The sequence below is a fragment of the Uloborus diversus genome, chromosome 9 (assembly GCF_026930045.1).
Source record: "Uloborus diversus isolate 005 chromosome 9, Udiv.v.3.1, whole genome shotgun sequence".
Taxonomy (NCBI): domain Eukaryota; kingdom Metazoa; phylum Arthropoda; class Arachnida; order Araneae; family Uloboridae; genus Uloborus; species Uloborus diversus.
Genome location: NC_072739.1, coordinates 70,277,759 through 70,300,596, shown reverse-complemented (window position 1 = coordinate 70,300,596; position 22,838 = coordinate 70,277,759).

The window sequence follows — 22,838 nt, the reverse complement described above, 5'->3', positions numbered from 1 at the left end:
GGTTGGGGATTTTCCTCAAACTCAATGTCCTCGACTTCTTCGTCAGAGGGAAGAGGAGGAGATTTTGTTAGTTTAACCTTCTTGCTGGTAAGCAAGAAGTCCTCCTTTTTAAAATTGTAATGTTTTGGGGGTCTCTGTTTGGAGGATACCCCAAGTTTTGCGCGTGCGAGAATTTTCTTTTTTTCGACTGTTTTCTTAGATGGTTCAACAGCAGTGTTATTTATATTTGCATTGGTGGATTTTTTGGTTTGTGTTTTACTTACATTGGTTTTACTGTTAGAGGAAGAGGTTTGTTTATTTGTCTGTGTTGTGGAGTTTTGCGAAGTGTTATTATTAACAGTTTGTGTTTCTGTCTGAGTACTTGCTGATTTTAAGATCTTTTTTACTGCTGCAGAGTAGGAAATTCCTACTGTGGGTCTGCGAGAGTCGACTAATTTTCTTGCTCCTGGATAAGAAATTTTTTGGGTTGTTTTAATAACCTGGATTTCTTTTTCTGATAGCCATTTTGAGCAAGATCTGGAATATGAAGGGTGATCCCCTTTACAGTTAACGCATTTGTATGTTTTAGAGCAGTTATTGCTATCGTGACCGGGCTCTGCACACCTGGCACAGGTTTCAGTACCACGGCACAAAAGCTTTGAATGTCCAAATCGCTGGTATTTGAAACACCGGAGCGGATTTGGAATATGGGGCGAACTGGACAAGAGAGATAGCCGGCTTTAATACGATGCGGGAGGATGGGTGTACTGAATGTTAAAATAATGTGTTTTGTGTTTACCATCTCGCCGTTACGTTTGATGGAGATCCTCTTAACTCCACTCACGTGTTGGTCTTGCATTTCCTGTAATATTTCACTTTCTGAGGTATAGAGAAGATCAGGTTCAGAAATTATGCCACGTGAAAAATTTAGTGTTGAATGTTCTGAGACAGTGACTAGGTATGATCCAATTTGTTTTATTGACATTATTTTTGAAACTTGTTAGGTATCTTTAATTTCAACTAAAAGTTCGCCATTTCGTAATTTTTTAACATTTTGAAATTCACCTATCTGATGACTTAAGGCTTTATTGATGACAAAGGGAGATATTTTTGTAAAATTTAAATTTGGGTCGCTTCGTTTTATGATAAAGAATTTTGCTAAGCTCGAATATACAGTCTGACGCTCCCCACAAGGGGGAGAGGTGTTCTTTGAGTTTATATCCATAAATTAACCAGAGAACTAGGGGGAAAAGTGGGGTCTAGCCCCCTGTGTAGCCCCCCTACACAGAGGTAAGGCTGCGTACGACAGGGTTCGCCTGCTATCCCTGAGGGCTCCCGTTTGAGGTACCGACTACCCCCGGTACCACGCAGCCATCGGCACGGTTGACACACCTTGGCTTAGGGGTTTTTGTCCGAATTTGGTAAGTGTGATGAGGGAAGGAAGGAAACAAAAGTCCCTTCCCGCCGATATTCTGTTTGAGCAACTGGGGGTTCACTACTCCTCCAAAGAACTCGCCCCGAACTCACCACACCGCAAGCCCCCCCACCACGACATGGTAAACGGACACGGGGGGGACGCCTTCTTGGGATGTTTACAGTATCTCCAGTGATAATATCATGGGATGTGATTTCTTTTATAATACACTCATCAAAAAAATGTTGCTCACAAACCTGAAAAATATCAAAGAACATAAATGAGTGGCTTTTTTATGCATTAAATACAGGGTTGGCTTTTTGCCGGCAGAAACTGGTTTTTGTCCTGCCGGTGGCAGAAACTGGTTATAACCGGTAAAAACCGGCAGAAACTGGTAGAAACTGGCAAAAACTAGAAAACGTTTTTAATAGCTCTAGTAATTACTTAATGACAGGCAATTAAGTAAAATAAAATATATAACTCATTTCGTCATTGCAAAAACTTAATATAATAGTTATTTAATAATTAGTGTAAAAATATGTTAAATAACAAGACTGACATTTCTAAAGCAAAGTAAAATTTATCGTAGTTGAAATTGCTGTGTGTTAGAAATTTTAGCCTTGTAATGTTGTAAGTAACAAATTTTTCAGTCTGTTTATAATTACAGTGAAACCCCTCTATTACGGACACTAACGGGACAAACTTTTTTGTCCGTAAGAGAGGGGTGTCCGCTTTACAGAGGTTTTTTTTAATTTAATTAACTTTAGTTATTTGTTTATGTTTTTTGAAATCTTAAACGAAATATGTGTGAATTCTACTCTTTCATATGCATAGATTTTTTTTAATTTACTAGTTTTTACCAACATATGCATAATAAACAATTATTTTATCAGGTTAAATTCAAATATTACAGTTTTGCACACTCAAAGAGATTTAAATAACAGGTTCGCATAAAAATTACATACCTAATTTGTACTTTTAAAAAATTGTTCGATTGATGTCTGTTGATATGTTTTGATCGATGAAAGTCTTTCATTTTCGAAATGTATCTTAAGTTCTTGTACCGAGTCTAGTCCTTTAGGATCGTTGTGTTTAATTGAAAATTCCCTGAGTCCATCTAATACGCTTAAAGCTTCGTTAACATTTTTAATTGTTTTAACGTCTTCTTTTACGGACAGTTCATCTTCATCGTCATCCTCAACTGTATGATCTTCGTTAATTTCGCGCACTGTTTCGCTTTCTTCAGTGAAAACTTGGTCGTCGATGGGAGCATAGTCTTCAGCGGTCACATTTGTGAACCCTGCTTGTTGCATTAACGACTGCAAATCGGATCCATCATTGTCACAATCAACTTCGTTGTCAATTTCCTCTGTGGCAGATCCTTTTTTGAATCCAACGTGATTAAAGCAACTTACTATTGTTTCTTTTTTAACTTCCTTCCATGCGTGCTTAACCCAGCTGATTGCATCTAACACATCAATTGTTTTGGACAATTCGCTACTTGTTTTAGTTTCTTCCATTTTATTGATTAAATGCTTCATAACTAGTTGTCTGTATTGAATTTTAAATGCTTGAATTATCCCAGCATCCATAGGTTGGCATTTCGATGTTGTGTTTGCTGGCAAGAAGACTATTTCTATATTTTTCAAGTGAAAGTCTTTGGGATGGGGGGGGCGCGTTGTCCATAAAAATAACAATATGCCTTTTTTCTCTCCCCAACTTCTTATCAAAAGTTACAAGCCAATCAGATATGACACTGGTTGTCATCCACGCTCTTCTATTTGAATACCAGTCTACAGGTAATTTTTTTATATCCAGTCCTTTAAAACACCGAGGTCTGGCTGCTTTTCCGATGACAACTGGTTTTAATTTTGTACCATCCATGCTGGCACCCAACAAAACTGTTAAGCGTTCTTTGGAGATTTTGCCACCAGAACAGTTTTCTTTCCGTAAAGTTAAGGTTTTATCTGGCAGAGCTCTATAAAACAAACCGGTCTCATCAATGTTATAAATGTCACATGGCTCGTAATTTTCAATCAAACTAGGCACTTTCTCAAACCATTTCTCGCAAACGTCAGCATCCACATCCATGGATTCACCACATATTTTTTTAAAAACGATATCATGTCTCGTTCGAAAACGATCTAACCATCCATTGGAAGCTTTGAAATTTTCTATACCCATTTCAGTAGCTGCTTCTTTCTCCTTTTCTTGTAAAATAGGGCCAGAAATCGGAATATTTTTGCTTCTTGCGGACACAAAGCATTTAAACACAATTTCATCCACTGCAAGGGCATTACTTTTAGGAAAATCTTTTTTCTTCTCTTGGTTTCCATTTATGAACCATTCTTTCTTAAACTTCTCTTTTCCTTTTAATATACAGCAAATTTGTGTGCGTCCTACACCAAACTTTTCAGCAATGTTCCGTATTCCAATTTTATTTTTTTCTGCGAAATCTATAACTTCAATTTTTTCTTTAAGAGAAAGAGTACGACGCTGACGATGAGTATTCAGAGCCATTTCAATGAGAACGATGAAACAACTGAATGCTTTTACCCTTAAGTTTACTTTATGATATTGCATTGGCTTTACTTTTACTCTCTATAAAATATTTTTGTTAGATGGCGCGTCAACTCGGCTCCACTTAGACACAACACGCCTGCTTGTTCGTCATCTGAAAAGGAACAAGGCAACGGGGGAGGGTGGGGGTATACAGACAGAAACTTGCAGAATAATCATTTTCTCTTTTCTTTTCTTTTATTTTTGACGATTTGATGATGTTTTTTGGAATGAAAAATGCATTTCGGTGTCAAGCTGAAAATTTTTTGCTACGCAGTAGATGCAAAGTAAAATTGCAAAGAAATATCTTTTTTATCTCCGTATAAGCTGGTCGACTTTGCATTCAATGAAGCCTTTCAATGGAGTAGCTATTTAATTCTCAAGTTTTAAATACTATCCGCAAAAAAGGATATATCAATGTAAATGACTTCGAAAAGGGTGTCCGTGTCCGTATTTGAGGGTGTCCGTACGAGAGAGGTTCCTTATACATTAGGTTTAATGTCTCTCTGCCGGGGAATTAAAAACTGTCCGCATAAGAGGGGTGTCCGCATTAAAGGGGTGTCCGTTAGGAGGGGTTTCACTGTATTTTGTTTGCACTTAATATCAAGTGTGATATATCAAATATTTAAATAAATACAGATTTTTTTTTTAATTTCATTAAATTCTAAAATTCAGAAACTTGTCATTTTACACTTAATATAACTGAATAAAGCTATTCTCAAAGAACAAAGAGCTCTCCCCCCCCATTTTGATTTCTATGGAAAGCTAATAATCCAATTATATAAGTATTAACACAGTCTTCAACTTTGCTGTATGTAAGAAACAATATAATTGGTTAGATTCACTGACTCATAAATGTAAAGAGTTTCATTGGTTGAAACTAGAGGTGCAACATGGATGTCGATGTTTTGGAAACATCGATTTTTTTGTTAAAACATCGATGTTTTTAACATCGATGTTTTACTTTCAATGTTGTTGGACTATCGATGTTTTGGTTTCGATGTTTTTTCGATGCTGATGTTTTTGCATTTTAATTGAAAATTATCATAAAATTTTGCTCTAATCTTCTCGCTATGGTAATTAAGTTTACTTATGGAGTTACAAAAAAAAAATCATTTTTTGCACCCGTTTTATAAGAACAATTTTTCTGCGTAGAGGATGATTTTTGGGAAGATCACTACAAGATAGTAGAAGATTAACTAGAGAGTAAAAAAGAGATCAAAGCTATTGGAAGAACCTGACACTGGTAGTCTGGTGCCAAAACTTGCAGTCTATTTCAAGGCTCCAGTTCTTAAACTAAAGGAAAATCCTATACGCATTTGATAGTGATGGAAACTTCTGTTCCATCGAAAGAGATGTTTCTCAGACTGGTGGGATAGTCTGCGAAAAGAGAAATGCCCTTCTGGGGGGGACAAAGTAAGGAAACTTCTTTTTCTCCAAACTGTCAACACCAATATTCGGGCTTACTTATCAATTTCCTCCAACAAGTCGTCCGTCTATTACCTTAAATTTGTGTTTAATTATTAACTAACAGTACAACACATATTTCTTACTCTTAAAAATTATTGTTAGAGTTAATTTTGTATTTTTAAAATAATTAGCACAACTTTTTCTCATCATTCAACTGACAGTAAGTGCATGATGCATTTTTTCTTAGATTCTTTTTTGATGTAAATTTACTTTTAGTTTAATTCAGTTTGAAATTTTATTAAGTCAGTTTATAATTAAAACGAGCTGATGTGTGCATCACATGACTTCCTTTTACTCCAATTTAATGTCATTTCCCCATTATTCGCTATTTTAATGTGATTCAATATTTATTCTCTAAATATCACCAACAATGGCCAAATTGAAACCAAAAAAAAAAAACTCCGCCAAATTTGTCGCCAAGTTGGCGACAAAACTTGGCGACCAAAAGACTGGCGATATATCGCCAAGTGTCCGACAAATTATAACGCCACTTGAGTTTACATCGAAATTAACAATGATTTCCCCCCAAAAAGGTGCAAAAGACCCCCTTAGGAACATCCGAAAGCAACCAAAAGGGGAGGTGCACAACTAGACCCCACTACGAGTCTATGTACCAAATTTCAACTTTCTAGGACATACCATTTTTGAGTTATGCGAGATACATACGCACATACGCACATACACACATACGCACATACATACAGACGTCACGAGAAAAGTCGTTGTAATTACCTCGGTGATGGTCAAAATGGATATTTCGCGTGTCTATACATTCTTAGGCACTTTTCCGCATGTGGTCGAATCGAAAAAAAAACTCAACATTCATTTGGGGGTGAGCAAAATGGAAATTAAGGGCGATTTTTGAGTGAAAATTTTTTCGCGAATACAATACTTCCTTTTTTGTAAAAGGAAGTAATAAAAACTGTATAAAACTTTACTAATCCGAAACTTAAAACAAAATGTACATGAATCTGGGAGAGGTTGATAAAATGCCGATTTTGCCCCTCTTCACATATCCGAAAAATTCTAACCCCTCCCATTAAAAACTCCCGGTTGCACCACTGCTCTACTCTCATACTTTCATTTCCTGTTTAACTGCATTATTACGTTTACAAATTTACGAAAGTTTAAAAATTTCTTTCGCTGTTTCTTGCTATCTTGATTTGGTAAATATGCACACACATCGGGCAAAAGCTGCAGCTACTTCGTGGTCCATTTTGTAAATAAGCGAAGCGGATTTGACATTGACAGTTGAAAACTGTAGGAATGCACGTGACGTTTTTGCGCGCAAAATGCTCGCCCGAGAGCGCGTACGCTTCTCGTTCAGCACTCCCCTCGCCAATCTCTCGCCATAAAAATCTCTCTTGCTCTCGGGAGAGAATGTGGAGCTGGCGTGAGACGCTGTAGATGTGACATTTTCATGTACCTTTTTCTTTTCAACAAGCATTATTAAAATATTTTTCACTTTGTGATGTTTCTGTTTACCTCACCGCTTCAGGAAGATATTTCCAACCCTGCTTTGCTATATAATTTCTAGTTGTCACGATGCACCTTACCCTCTATAGGAGTTCTGAAACATCCTGTATAAGTGTGCCAACTAATTTTGAAAATAAAAAGTGGAAAAAAAAAGTCTAACTAGTAATTTTAAGGATTGAAAATTTAAAATTTGTCAAGTAGGTCGTTACAAAACTATGCGTTTTTTTGCTTCTCTACCCCTCCCCCCTCCTTAGGAAAAAAAAAGTTTAAAAACCACTACCCTTCCCCTCCTCACATAGTAAATTATACGGAATGCAAAGACAGTTCAGAATCTAGCTTTGACTTTTCTCGAGGTTTTGGTCGTATGCCTTTCCAGTCCGTTGCTCCGGCCAAAACTCGTCCAAAATTTTCAGCCAGTTCTTCCTTTGAAGACTCTAGGAATTTTCCAAAAGTGGCAAAAGGCAAAAGCTAAAACGTCAACAAGAGGCATGAATTAAAACAATCAATATAATTTTTTTCTAACAAGATTTCACTTGTATGGAAAACCAAAAGATGTAATTTTCTTTTTACCAAAATCTTGCTTGTTGCGATACACGATCATTTTATTAATTAAATTGTCTGAAATGTAATATCATTGAAGTTTAAATATTGTACTTACATGCACAGGTTTTGATTTGGAGCGGACAGTAGGGGTGGCTTTTGTAGCCGGCACAACAGGGGGTGTCGCAGTACTAGGTCCAGCCTGCTTTCAAAATAGTAATAATAAATGAATACACATTCAATAAAAATATGATTGCAATACATTAATAAAGAATGATACATACATTTGAATTAATAACGTCAAATTCCGGGATGGTGCCACAGCATGGCCAATAGCTGATTTCGGAACCTAGGCAATTAATGCATCCAATCCCTTCTCATCCTAGCCGAAATTGATGAACTGTGAAAGAAAAGAATAATTTTTAGAAGTCATTGAGATAATACACAATAAATGAGGAATAAATTGAAAATGTAAAGTTTTATTAAAAATTAAATACAAAATTTAATCAAAAATTAAATAAAACACTTACGGATGATCCAGAAGTTGAGGTGGCGTTTTCCATATTGAAATTCATCTTAAACTATAAACTGCGTACTAAAAACTCGTGACAAAAATAGCGCAAAGTCAAAAGAACGTCTTGTTAGCCAAAGGTCTTAGAAAGAAGTAACCAATTTTCGAAATCTGGGCTCTTTTTTGAATTTATTGTCCAATGAATTTTCTTTAAAATGACATCATCTCCTATCCAATCAACGACCTTAGATGTGACATCTCGATTTCAAACCTAAATCAAAGTTAGTTCACGTTTAATGCCGTGTGAAAATTCAATACCAAAAGTTGAATCATCCCGATACGAAGGTCGGCTGACTTCCATTCGAACCCACTCCGAAAACTGCATGACCGTAAATCATCACAGTAACCACAGATAATGCGTCACATATCTGATAGTGACCGCAGTTTCGAAACGATAAGGTCATTGCTCTGATTTTTGTATTATAAATAGTTGCCATCATGCTCCGAGTTTTTGAAAAAAAAAAAAAAAAAAAATATTTCGTCAATTGATGTGGATTACATCTTGCAGTATATGAACAATTCTACACTGTGTGTTTTAATTACTTTCAGTTAATCATCGCCGACATTTTGTACTAGGCCGCAGATAATCAGGAGGTTACTGTAATTATGTAGATTGAAAAATCAAGAAAAAAAAATACTGCTCCGAGCCAAATCTAAGCAGATTTTTATATTATGATTGAATAGCAGATCTGTTTATTCTTGAAACATTATATACAAGATTTACTAACTGGAGAAACTTAGTATATTACTTATTAGCTAAATTCGTTTACCTAAAATTATGATGATAGCTCCTTTCAACTTATCCAAAATTTTGTCTTTCCTGCCCAGCCGACTGTATTGCATTGCTACATCTCTTGTAAGAAGATTTTTTACAATGCTGATGCGAAAATGCAAGAAAAATTGAACGTATCGTTCAATTAAATAAAGAAAAAAAAAATACTGATCCAAGTCAAATCTAAGCAGATTTTTATATTATGATTGAATAGCAGATCTGTTTATTTCTGAAACATTACATGCAAGATATACTAACTGGAGAAACTTAGTATATTACTTATTAGCTAAATTCGTCTACCTAAAATAACGTTGAAAGCTCCTTTCAACATATCCAAAATTTTTCTGCCTTTCCTGCCCAGTCGACTGTATTGCATTGCTACATCTCTTGTAAGAAGATTTTTGACAATGCTGAAGCGAAAATGCAAGAAAATTGAACGTATCGTTCAATTAAATAAAGAAAAAAAAATACTCATCCAAGTCAAATCTAAGCAGATTTTTATATTATGATTGAATAGCAGATCTGTTTATTTCTGAAACATTATATAGAAGATTTACTAAGTTAGAAACTTAGTATATTACTTGTTAGCTAAATTCGTTTACCTAAAACTATGATGATAGTTTCTTTCAACTTATCCAACATTTTGTCTTTCCTGCTCAGTCGACTGTATTGCATTGCTACATCTCTTGTAAGAAGATTTTTTACAATGCTGATGCGAAAAAGCAAAAGAAAATTGAACGTATCGTTCAATTAAATAAAGAAAAAAAAAATACTCATCCAAGTCAAATCTAAGCAGATTTTTATATTATAATTGAATAGCGGATCGGTTTATTTCTGAAACATTACATGCAAGATTTACTAATTGGAGAAACTTAGTATATTACTTATTAGCTAAATTCGTCTACGTAAAATCACGTTGAAAGCTCCTTTCAACATATCCAAAATTTTTCTGCTTTTCCTGCCCAGTCGACTGTATTGCATTGTACATCTCTTGTAAGAAGATTTTTGACAATGCTGATGCGAAAATGCAAGAAAATTGAACGTATCGTTCAATTAAATAAAGAAAAAAAAAATACTCATCCAAGTCAAATCTAAGCACATTTTTATATTATGATTGAATAGCAGATCTGTTTATTTCTGAAACATTATATGCAAGATTTACTTAGTGGAGAAACTTAGTATATTACTTATTAGCTGAATTCGTTTACCTAAAATTACGTTGAAAGCTCCTTTCTACTTTTCGAAAATTTTTCTTTCTTCCTGCCCAGTCGACTGTATTTCATTGCTACATCTCTCGTGAGAAGATTTTTTACACTGCTGATGCGAACCTGCAAGAAAATTGAACACATCGTCGCCTCGGAGCAACACTAAGACATCTAATCCCAGAAATAACACTAAGATATCTTACTGTTGCTCTGAGGCTACGATATTTTTAAGAACAAGACAAAGAAGTACATTTAAACTTATCTATGGCATGCTTTTTAACACTCATGAGATTTTCATCAGTCTGATTTACAGAAATTTCAAAAATTCATTCTTCAAATTACATAGTACAGTAATTATTTATTGCTGGGAAAATGAGCGAGAAACTATGCCTTGTACCCAACTTACCAATAGAGCCTACAGGTCTGCATCTATATCTAGCTGGAAATTCAACGGTAACAATGCTGCATCATCCTCGATTGGAAACTTTGTTTGCTGGGAATGCTTCTAGTAGATCTCCATACGCAGCCAAGCTGACTTGTGATGATTGCTTTCATGTTTTTCACTTCCATTTCCGAGGAATTAATTTTTTTTTTACGATCAGTTTTACGTCCTGGTAGATTCCTTCCATGGCTTTAAATAGGCAAGATACTAAAAGGAAGGAAAAAGGAGGAACATTGATAAATTCGTTTGTTGCCCACTGCATACTGATTTTTTATAACCATCTAGTATAATTAGAAATCGAGCATAAAATAGCACATAATTTTAGATAATTGTTTTGGACAAGGAATCACTTTTCAATGCAAAAAGATTTGAGCTTTACGGAATAACTTAGCATCCATAAGCTCGTATCTTTTTCTTTGAAAACTCTTGAAACCCAGAAGCACATCTGCCTTTATTTACAATCTTCTTCATAAATTGTTTTACATAGGGGGAAACCAGAGAGACTCGACATAATTTTTGGTTAGAACGAAATAAAAAAAATATATAAATGGTTTGTCATTTGAATATTTTTATGGCTAAAAATAATAGCACAAGTCAAAGTGTGTCAAGTTCCCTACATCTAGGGAGACTTGACCAAACACCTATGAAGACATGTCCCCCTTCATGAATGTAAGAAGATTCATTGATATTGAAATAAAAAACACGGGTTTGATGGTGTTAATATTGAAGTTAATTAATCTAATTTCAATTTTAGCTCAAGTTATTAAGCATTGTTATTTAAAATGCCAGATATTTCGGTTTTTTTTAGAAAGTTTTTTTTATTTTCTTTAAAGCAAAATCTGTCTCATGTCCCTTCTGTTACGCTTGAAACTCACCTACATGAAGATTTTGATATTATGTACAACAACATACTATTATCATCATCCTTCATATTTTTAACAATTTTATTAGGAAATAGCATAACATTTTGATTTATGATGAAATAAGTATAAAGCACCAACACATTTTGTTAACAATTTAACAATGGAAAAACAGAAAATGAACAATATTTCCATGAAATTACAGTTAGGAGTATAAATTGATTAGATTCAAAAGGTTTCAAATAAAAATATTGAAATTTCACCTGCCTAAATTCATTGTCAAATTAAAATACAACAGAAATGGAGGAAAAAAAATTAAAAGTACTTATTTCTCATCTTTTTACATTTGAATTAGCAGTAATACAATAAATATTGAAAACTAAAAATTTAATTTGGCAACAAATGTTATTAATATTCAGTAAGTTACCGTCCTATAACCAGGGCTAAGACAAAAATACATTAAACAGAAATACGTTACTTCTCGGCGGGAATTGATGTATTTCATGAAAATCACACATGTGATTTTTCAGTATTTTTACTGAATTCAGTATTTTTTGAGAGCAAACTATTGTATGCAGAAAAAAAGGAGGGGACATTGGAAGTTGAATTCAATATATTCCAGTTAATTTCATGCATCCAATTAAAATAGTCTGCTATATAGACACAAAAATACATAGGAGAGCTTTCAGTTGTAGTAAAATATACTAACAGTGTTGTGTTAGTTCACACAGCCAAGCAATTTCAGTATTTTTCTTTCTGTTTGAGTCACATGTCTGGTAAATGTTATTAATATGCTATACTTCCAACTTAATATACATATTTTAGACTTCATTTAACTTGACAACTGATACTTTATTAAATAATTTATCTACATAATAACTTCCTGATGCCACTGAGGAGTAAGTGTTTTCAAAAAAAAAAAACCTTTTTGGTCTTAATTTTTTTAACACATAAATATGCATTGCCCATCATTTGTTTCAATTGTATTTACTATCAGCATGAAGCTCTTGTTTTTTAGTTGCATACAGCTATCTTTTCCATTACTAGAAGAAATTTAGTTTCTCCTATACAAATGTGTATTTCATTCCAGTACAATTTTCAAAATTCGTATCGTCAATATAATGTAGCCAATTAATTTTGCTTATGGGCATTGGGGAAAACAGGGATCTTTTTCAGTTAAGCATTTGTTTATTTAAGCTAGATACTTGTTTTTCGTCCTGAACATTCCCTTCATCTCGCTCAAGAAATTTTCGAATACATAGCACGACAAATTGTCAGTACATCCATATTGTCCAACATTATCAGCTATATGGGAATGTTTGACCCACTTTTTACAAATGTATTTTAAGAAAAAGTTTCCATTCGAAAAATTTCTAGTTGACTATTTTCGAAAGGAAATATATCTGAGCAACTTTTTACACTGTTGTTTTTTATTTAAATTTATTATTATTTATTTTTTTTGGAATTTTTCAAAAGTGTCCAAACTGGGTCAAACCTCCCCACTTGAGGGAGGTTTGACCAACAGAGGTAAAAATTTATAAAAACTATACTGAACGTTAAGGGGTCTAAGGTCTCTTAACCTTCAAAACTTTCAATTTTCTGGAAAAAATATACGATATGCATAATTTAATTCTGAACAATTTGATACCTTATTAATTACCATACGCAAAAAACTTTTCATGTTATCGTGAAAATGCGTAAACTTTCCCCATAGAGATTTATGTTTACAGCAGTTGTTTAAGCCTCTTTTTCTCAAGTGCCGGTTTCTCGTTTTGCGCGCATGATATCTTCAAAAGTTTCTTATGTATTTCCGTAAAACTTTTCATGCGTGTTTGTCTGACTTATTTTTTAAGATCTGAACCTAAATTTTAACTAAAAAAAAAATATTTTCCCCTAAAATTTTGGAAAATTTTGACATTAACTTATAAAATTTCAAAAAAGAATTAAATCATTTCAAAAAAACAAATAAATTTAGGTTCAGATCATAAAAATAAACCGGAAAAGCATGCACAAAAAGTTTTAAGGAAATATATAAGAAACTTTTTGAGATATCATGCGCGCAAAATGAGAATCCCAGAAAACACAACCTGAGAAAAAGAGGCTTAAACAGCTGCTGTTAACATAAATCTCTAAGGGGAAAGTGTACGCATTTTCACGATAACTTGGAAAAGTTTTTTGCGTATGGTAATAAATAAGGTATCAAATTGTTCAGAATTAAATTATGCATAACATATATTTTTTCCAGAAAATTGAAAATTTTGAAGGTTAAGAGACCTTAGACCCCTTAATATGGTTGATTTACTACTATTATATGATACAAACAACAATTATATCAAAAGAAAAACCATCATCATCGATTATGCTTTCAGCCTGTTCCGTTTTCTTGGTCTGCTTACCGCTTTATAGGTCTCCCGCGGTCTCGTTTGCCTTTGAGTTGATAGTAGTAGACGGCCCAGTAGTAGTAGAAAACCCATAAATTTATTTAATGTCATGCGAATATTTCACATTTCTATTCACTGCTTGAACACAAGTGTAATTTTCGTTTTACTGTTTGCTTTTTAAAGATATTTTTAGATATTTTCTTGTTCTTTTTTCTATATCAGCTTTGACAAGGGTGTCTGTCAAACTTCTAAATGTGATCCATTTTCTACCTCCTTTGACTTTTTTAGGTCCTGCTTTGGCAAATGGGCGTAGCTGTTACGAGTTGTGAATTGGATTAATAAGGGCCTATATGGGTTGAATACCTTAATAAGTATATTAAGCATTATTAAAAGCTAATGTCAGGAATGACCACAGGGGAATGACAAAAAGTAAGGAAAGATTGTCTCTCTTCATAACCACATGCGTCACAATTTATTTCTAAAGTTATCTTAGAAAACTCAATTAAAATAGTTCTAATCATTGTTTTAGTATTTTTGTAAAATACTAGCATTCCCGTACCCGGCATTGCTCGGGTAATGGAATTAGCAGGGGTTAACAGTGCTTGGTGCACCTAGTTTCGAAAATCCCCTATAATAATTACTTATTACCTATAACTTTTTCTAATTTGGGGAGGATCCCGGGGCCCCTGGACTCCTTACATGCCTTTGTCCTTAACCGATCTTTAACCGTTATTAACGATCCTTTTAAAGTATTGATTATCTTTGCAAACACAGGCCATCCATATTTTATTGATATACCCATGTTTAAGCAAGAACTTCTTTGGATACAACATTTTTAGTTTTTTTTTTCTGGTGCTAAAATTATTAAGCTGCTTGATGAACTGACTTTGGAGCAAGCTACATAACATTGGCCGTGTGATAAAAAGTCTTCTCTTAAATCGGTCCCTGCTACTTTTAATGTCTGTCCTTGTGATTTATTAATGGTTATTGCAAAGCAAACTTTAACAGGAATCTGCACTCTTCTAAATTCAAAAGGATAGTCCGCCTGTGATGATGTTCTTAAAAACTTCATTTCTAGTTTTGAAAAAATGAAAGCAATAGACAGAAACATTACGATTTGACTTGAGAAAAGCCTCGAAGAACCACGTGAGAAACAAAAACAATATCAAATTTATAGTTCGCTATCGACCAAAAGTTGAGATGAAGTACTGAATAATGATTTGAATGGAGGAAAGCCTTCGAAAATAAAGGATTTGAATTCAATGACAGGTTTTAATTAATTTCTCCCGAACTAATTGAGATTTCAAAAAATCCTTTCTTAGTGGTTACTTTCGTAATCATGCGGACATGCCTGCCAAATTTCAAGTCTGAAGCTTCAGCGGTTTCGGCTGTGCGTTGATATATATATATATGTATATATATATATGTATATATATGTTATCTCAGGACATTGATTTTTATATATTAAGATTTAAGCTAGTAAAAATTACAGGATAAAAATTACAGGACAATGAATAAAAATATTTAACAAGATTTTAAAGTTAATCTTTACATGTCCAAGTTGATTTTGAAAACCTAAAAAGGCTCAAGATAACTTCTCTAGAAGTGTATCCAGCTATATAAAAGTGTTTTAGCTAATAAAAGTGATGCCAGTCAATATTAATTTTTTTTTTGTTACGGCAGGGGAATGACATCAAAACCGAAGGACAATTTTATATTTCTTCTAAAAGTGAAACAAATTATGATAATTCCTCGGGTGTTAGTGTTTTAGGTTTGTATGACAGTTTTCAATAATTCAAACCTCAAAAATTGAAATTATACTGGTGTTAATTTAGTTCTGGAATCCGTTTTTGTACAAATTTAGAGGGTGGGACACATAGGCGAATGACATTTCTGTGAGAAATAAATTATTTTAAGTGGCGCATATTTGTAAAAAATATTTTTAAACCTATTATAAAGGCAAAAGGGCATCTGATTTGTGATTGAACTATTTTGGCATTTGTTTCGTTTTTCTAAAAGCTTACATCCTACACTTTTTTTCGAGGGACCTAAAAATCGTCGTTTAGGAAAATTGACCCACAGGCTTTTAGCACGTTAATCAGAGTATATAAATAATGCAACTTAATTCGTTTAAAGTGAATGGCAAATCGCATTGAGGAGATGAACTTGCAGCGAAAAATTTTACTTTTTTTGCGTGAAATCACACGCGATTTCTTCTTACTTGTACTTCAAATTGGTTAAAAACTAGAAATAGCTTTTGATTTGACTTAAGATCACGCTTCCCTCTAGTGCTTATCAGTGAAAAATGGGTTTAAATATGAAAATGATGGGGTGAGTAAAACCTTCCCAGTCTCCTCTATGTACTAAATTATGTACATTGTATACAATAGACTTTTTACCATAATGTGTTTCCATATCTTCAACAAAAGAATATGGCATCTGTTCTGCAAAAGCAATGTATTTTTCCTCAGTTCGAAACGCATAGTGTGACAGTACGGATACTGCGACATGAAAGCATAAAACATGTGGATGTATGCTATCTCGCAAAATGTCTCTCAAAACTGGGCATGTTTATAGTAAAAATTGTCTAAATTCAGTGGTTTTCCACCCATCTACATTAGGTTACATGGTTCTTGGCTTCCTGCTGAATTCTGATGGAATACTCTCGGCTAGTGATTCAAGGTTCTTGGATATCTAATTTTTTTGGAACAAAGACGAGTGCTATTTGTTAATCTTTTCTCCCCATATCTCATCCATTAAAATATTATTTCATAACCTCCAGATCATTTGCATTGAGTCTAGAGGAAATTGTGAAATTAATCCAACATGTAATGAATATTGTGGGGATGTTCCGCTATGATGTTCATATTGAACATCTACAGTAAAAACTTGATCATAACGCTTAAGAGCATGCGTGTCTAAATATTTTACAAGCCCTTCCACACATGGTCTCGTTGAGTGCATTCCTCACAACCATAAAAGGCATTGTGACTTTTAATACACTTGATGAATGCTCTTGCAGTTGCATCAGAATTAAATTCTTTTAGAGTGAATGCATAATGAAGACCATCTTGCACAATGCCATTGTCGTAAAGGAACTTCTGAGACAAACTGATTTAAAAAAGTAGAAAGAGGAGGCTTTCTTTTCCCTCTGAAGCAAGCAATAGGAAATGGGGATTGGCCATTGTCGAATATTTGTGCTTTTGCACAGTGGAAGGCTATCAATATTAACTTTAAGCTGAATTTATTGATCTCGGCATACATGCTGCAATACAATGCTAATTGAATAGTTAGAAATTCTATAATAGCAGAACTCCCCCCTCCCCAAGTTGCAATGTTACGTAGGTGGTGAGTATAACACTAAATGTTAATAGTACTAATATGTGGTTGGTACAAGTGTTGTTAGTTACTAAACAAAAGAAATATTCCTTTTACTCAGGAGAACAATATTCAAATAGGCCGCTACATGTCTATGATGGGTACCCGCGTGGATCTTTTCCGTATCATTTTTTTCCTTGGATACCCATAGCAAGAAGAAAAAGCACTGAAACCTATGAATGTTATCCTTTCCTCTTATGATGCATTAATGCTGTTACTAGTACTTGTCTCCTATTGAATGTTACTAAAATTCGCCAATCCTTAAAAAGAGAACCTTTATTTAAATATTTCATAAACTATTTAATATATGCCCTACTTAGATGTCAAAGCATCTTACCTCCTGAAAATCAAATGAAACTGGATTGAACTTATTCGTATGTATTCCCCATTGCGTTGGAGCAAAGAAGTCAAAAGTTACATTCCGATCATCATCATCGCTATTCATCTCACTTCCACTATTGCTGTGATGATCATTTTCATCTGACAGTGAATTCAAATCGAAATAATCGCGATTCACCAACTCTAAAAATTCATCTGATGTCAAATATTTCACTGAAAAAAAATTTATTAAATATAAAATTATCAAGAAAAAAAGTGAAAATGGAAAGCAAACACCTCAACTAACGATAGAGTTTTCAGTCTTTAATTTAACTAAATATTTTCTACCATTTTTTTTCACACATTTCCAGCATTAAATTTTTTTTTAATTAATAATACTTTGACTTTCTTGCCCTGTCCGATGGAAATCGGAACTTTTTTTTTACCCTAGGACGATGACCCACCCTAATGTACAATTGGGTACGTTTGCTTCCGGTTATTCGAGGCAAGTGCTTTATTAATACGTGGTACATAAATATTTTTAAGAATCCTTGTTTTTCAAACATCAACTATATTAGTGTTTAAAAAATTAAACCAAGGGAAAACGGGGCACAGTGGACAGTTTTCTTGTGATTTGTTGTAATTTCTTTAGTTTTATTGCAGGCCATGTGCTTTTCTGCATGTGTGTGCCAATATTTTTTGTTCGGAATCTATGTGAAACACCAGTTTCTTTCTTCGTTGCAACCCAACTTGATTGCAACTTTCGCTTTTTGCTGCAAGAGCCTTCGATGGTCCCACGAGCTACTCTCAATCTAACTTATAGCTGCGGTATTATTAGCTATGTGCTATATGTCTTGTATAATCTGCAATTGCTTTTGGGTAAGCAACTTTCTTTTTAGAGCCATCATTCTATGTTCAATTTACTTCTGTCATTTCATTTATATTATGAGCTGTTGAAAGCAACGTAACAACCTTAGTATCTCGCCATTGCACCTCAACTATCTCTCTACATGCCAACATTAGCGATTTATCTTTTGTTCATATTTTTTGTTTTTCTTTATGATTTTTGGAAGAAATTTTCTATTGGCTCTGACGGGACCAATGGCGTATATGCTTTTTGTAAACAGTGTTTCCATCAGTAGTACTAAGTGAAAAAAATATCAAAAACCACCAAAAGAAGAAAAATTGGATGCAAATTATTGGTAAAATGTTACAACTCTATATCCCAATCCTTGCGAAAGAGTCCTACCGTCTTTTTTTTCCTGTAATAAATTCAAATTGATACAGATACCTTACTGCAGCCGTCTGACCTAGCCCAAAACTTATAGCCTCTTTTACAGGCTTTCCTCGCATTTATTGCTTTATGGTGGATATTCTCTTAAATTTTACCATAATTTCGTCAAAAGATCGTACTGAAGATTTTGAATACTAATCCTAAAATTTTTTTCAAATTGAAACATTAAACGGCGTACCTTGTACAATTTGTCGAAGCCTGGAATACATCTGAAAACATTTTTTTTTTGATTAGCATTTGCATGATGATTTGAAATGATTTGTTTCGAATCTTTTTACAGGCATTATTGACGATATATCTTGATTTAAAAAAAAGGGTCGAAAGACCAGTAAAATTCTAAAGATGACAATTTAGGACTGTGAGCATTAAGTGTAGTGGAATTAGAATGACTACAACGGTGGTAGAAGTGAACCTGCAAAACATGTCCACAACCTGAAGTTGAAGAAAATAAAAACACGAGGAGCTGTTTTCCTCAATGGAAAAATCTGTATTTATTATCTTTAGATATTGCTAAAGTTGTAGTACAACATCCTTATTAGTATTTAAAAACATTTTGAAAATAAGTATATCTGCCGCTATGATACAACGAAACAAAGTTCAATTTACGAGCATGCTGGTTCCATAGAATATAAAGCATCTTTATACATACAAAATAGGCCTAAAGGCATTTCAGAACTTTATAATTAACATCACGTTGTAGACTATCACGACCTGCCAGGAGTAAAGAGCTCTAGCAGGCATCAGAAATTAAGACAAATTACAACATGCAATACATATCGGCAATGAGAGGTAAGAGAGAGGGCGAAAAAGATCGCCCAAAGTATTTAAAGTCTTCGCATGGCTTTCGAATCAAGAATATGCAAAAACACAAGATGTGTTGCCAATGCAAGAAAGTTAAAGATGTGTTGCCAATCAAAAAGTAACTCAATCTAAAAAAAACTCTCGCGGTTATAAGATACAATGAATTGGTGACTCGGTTCACCCAAAAGTTCATTAATTTGACTGAGTTATCGCGACCGATCACACGAATGATGTCACAACGTGATGCAATGTTTACATCGAAAAAGGATTGATTCTGCATGATGCAAAAACGTATTTTTAATGATTATTTTTCAAATTAAATGATTCTTTCACTTTTTGTGAAAGTTCATATTAAAAATCTAACACATCTCCTTCATCATATCATCATAAACTTCGTCCACTGCAGCATCGGAATCGACTCCGTGTCGCTGTTGGCATTGTCACTTAATAATTCATCGTCCTGTGTACCATCCAGCTCGTTGCTGATGCAGCTTTTTGAAAGCTTTAATCACCATTTCTTGGGAGATTTCGCCCTAAGCGTCCTTAACTCAACGGGCGTCCAACGCTATATCTGGCTTTCTTAGGTTGCCGCCCTTGGTTGTTGTGGGCAAACCGGAGCATATCCATTTTGTCCAGTACTTCTGAACATGGCCCTTAAAAGGCTTATTAAGGCACACGTCGAGGGGTTGAAGCACAGATGTCAACCCCCCCAGGAGTTACGGCAAGCATTGTTTTGTGCTTTTTCGCTTGTTTTGAAGCAATGTTTGAACGGTGCACAGCAAACATATCCCATACTAAAAGGGAGTCCTTGCACAAGGAGGCGCCGGGCCTTTGTTCCCACACTGTCTTTAACCAGTCGACAACTCCGTCCTTGTTTATCCAGCCACCACGCCAGGAGGAAACACTACATTTTTCGGGAGGGTTTTTCTCTTAAAAATGATTTCAGGCGGTAGCTTGCCATCATCGGCCAAACACGACAGCACCACGGTGAAATTAGTCATGTCCAGTTGTTTTTATTAGGACAGTTTTTTCCTTCTTTGATTTACTGTTTGGTTTCCCGGCAGATCAAAAGACATGGGGGTCTCATCCATATTCCCTATTTGGGAAAGTTCAAATTGAAACTCCTGCTTCTTGCGTATTATGAAACGCTGAAACTCCATTATTTTATGTCCTAGGTGACTAGGCAGTTTCTGCGCAATTTTATTACGTTGTCGCAAGCACGACCCGTGTTGAGTCAAGAGTCACATGCGCCATCTGGCTGATGCACGAAAAGCGCTGCCCGGAGCAACAAATGCTTTTTCTTTAGCAATTTTCTGCGCATGCAAAAGTGTGAGCATTAAGTGTAGTGGAATTAGAATGACTACACCGCTAGTAGAAGTGAACCTGCAAAACATGTCCTCAGCCTGAAGTTGAAGAAAATAAAAAAACACGAGGAGCTGTTTTCCTTAAGTAAGGAAAATCTGTATCTATTATCTTTAGAGATTGCTGAAGTTGTAGAACACCATCCTTATTGATATTTAAAAGACATTTTGAAAAATAAATATATCAGCCGCTATGATACAACGAAACAAAGTTCAATTTACGAGCAATGCTGGTTCCGTGGAATATAAGGCATCTTCGTACATACAAAATAAGCCTAAAGGCATTTTAGAACTCTTAAATTAACATCACGTAGACTATCGCGACCTGCCAGGTGTAAAGAGCACTGGCAGACATCAGAAATTACGACAATTTACAACATGCAACACATATCGGCAACGAGAGGAAAAAGAGAGAGCGAAAAAGATCGCCCAAAGTATTTAAAGTCTTCACATGGATTTCGAATCAAGAATATGCAAAACACAAGAAGATGTGTTGCCAATCAAAAAGTAACTCTATCAAAAAAAAAAAAAAAAAAAACTCGCGGTTATAAGATACAATGAACTGGTGACTCGGTTCACCCAAAAGTTCATTCATTTGACTAAATTATCGCGACCGACCACAAGAATGACGTCACAACGTGATGCAATGTTTACATCGAAAGACTATTGATTCTGCATGATGCGAAAACGTACTTTTAATGATTCTTTTTCAAATTAAATGAAAGTTTTAAATCTTAGAAGGACATCATACGTGAAATACACCGCCAGCTCAGTCATTTCCAGCCGAGGACTGCAGTTTCGTGCTTATTAGCACTCATCAGCCCGGCATAGGAAAGTGACTGAGCTGGAGATGGAAAACCTCTTAAGGAAGCCAAGAGTGCGTTAAGATTCCTAATAGAGCCTGTAGTTCTTCCTGCGTGAGGGGAGTCCAGTTTTTATATATTTTTTGCTCTGCTTCTAAATTTGTTTCATCCACAATTTTTGGTATAATTGTAGAATCAAAATACTTATTGAAGTATTTAATTGACTGTGATAGCCTCGTGCAACTTTTATGTGTAGATTTAAAAGCACTGTCAAAGTTTAGTATTACTTTAGGCTGATGGCTTTCTAACCATAAGTATTTGATACCTTGGGTTTTCATTTTCAGCAGAACGTTCAAAAGTTTACTTCATCTGCTGAATCACTATTGGCTCATCATTTGTACAAATTGGTGGCAGAAAAACAGGATCATCTGCTGTATCGTCGTCATCATCACTGTTTATCAGATCTGAAAAAAAAAAAGAAAAAAAAACGTAAATTAATATTACGTTTTAAAAACTTATTTCACCTTTATTATTATATTTACAATAAATTACATGCATTTGAGAAATCCTACTCTAAATCACCTTCATTTTCGGAACCTTCAGGATCCGAAAGCAGAGCATAAAATATCGATAAGGAATATTCTGCGGTTAGACTTTTCTGTTTGTAAATAAAGTACATTAACATAAGAATGAATATGAACATATAAATCAGGTACTATGCAAAGCGAAATGCATCCTGAAACGAATGAATCAGTTGCAGCCCGAGGAGTTTAAATTATATACCATCTCTGAAATCACTAAGCAGGCAATGGTAAACATGCTACCACCAATTATAAGCACGGACAAACAAAAATATTTTGCATAAATTTTCAAAACACATAATAAAATCTGATTTATATCCACAAGAAACATAAATTTTGATCACATTAATACTAACGTATTTTCATTAATAATTACAATAGGTGCTATAAAAAAAAGTGCTCACCTTCGCCAATTTACTTGAAAACAGAAAAAAAAAGAGGTAATTGCTGCTAGGAACGTGGTGTTAAAATATTTACCAGCGCCTTAGAAAGGTTTCAATTTAGGCAGAGTATTGGTACATCCTCTCGACAATGCAGTATTTACATTTGTAAATTGTATATTAGCAGATTTTGGAGTTAACAACACAAAATTTAAATAAAAACTATATAAAAAGTATACAAAGTCAAAGTCAA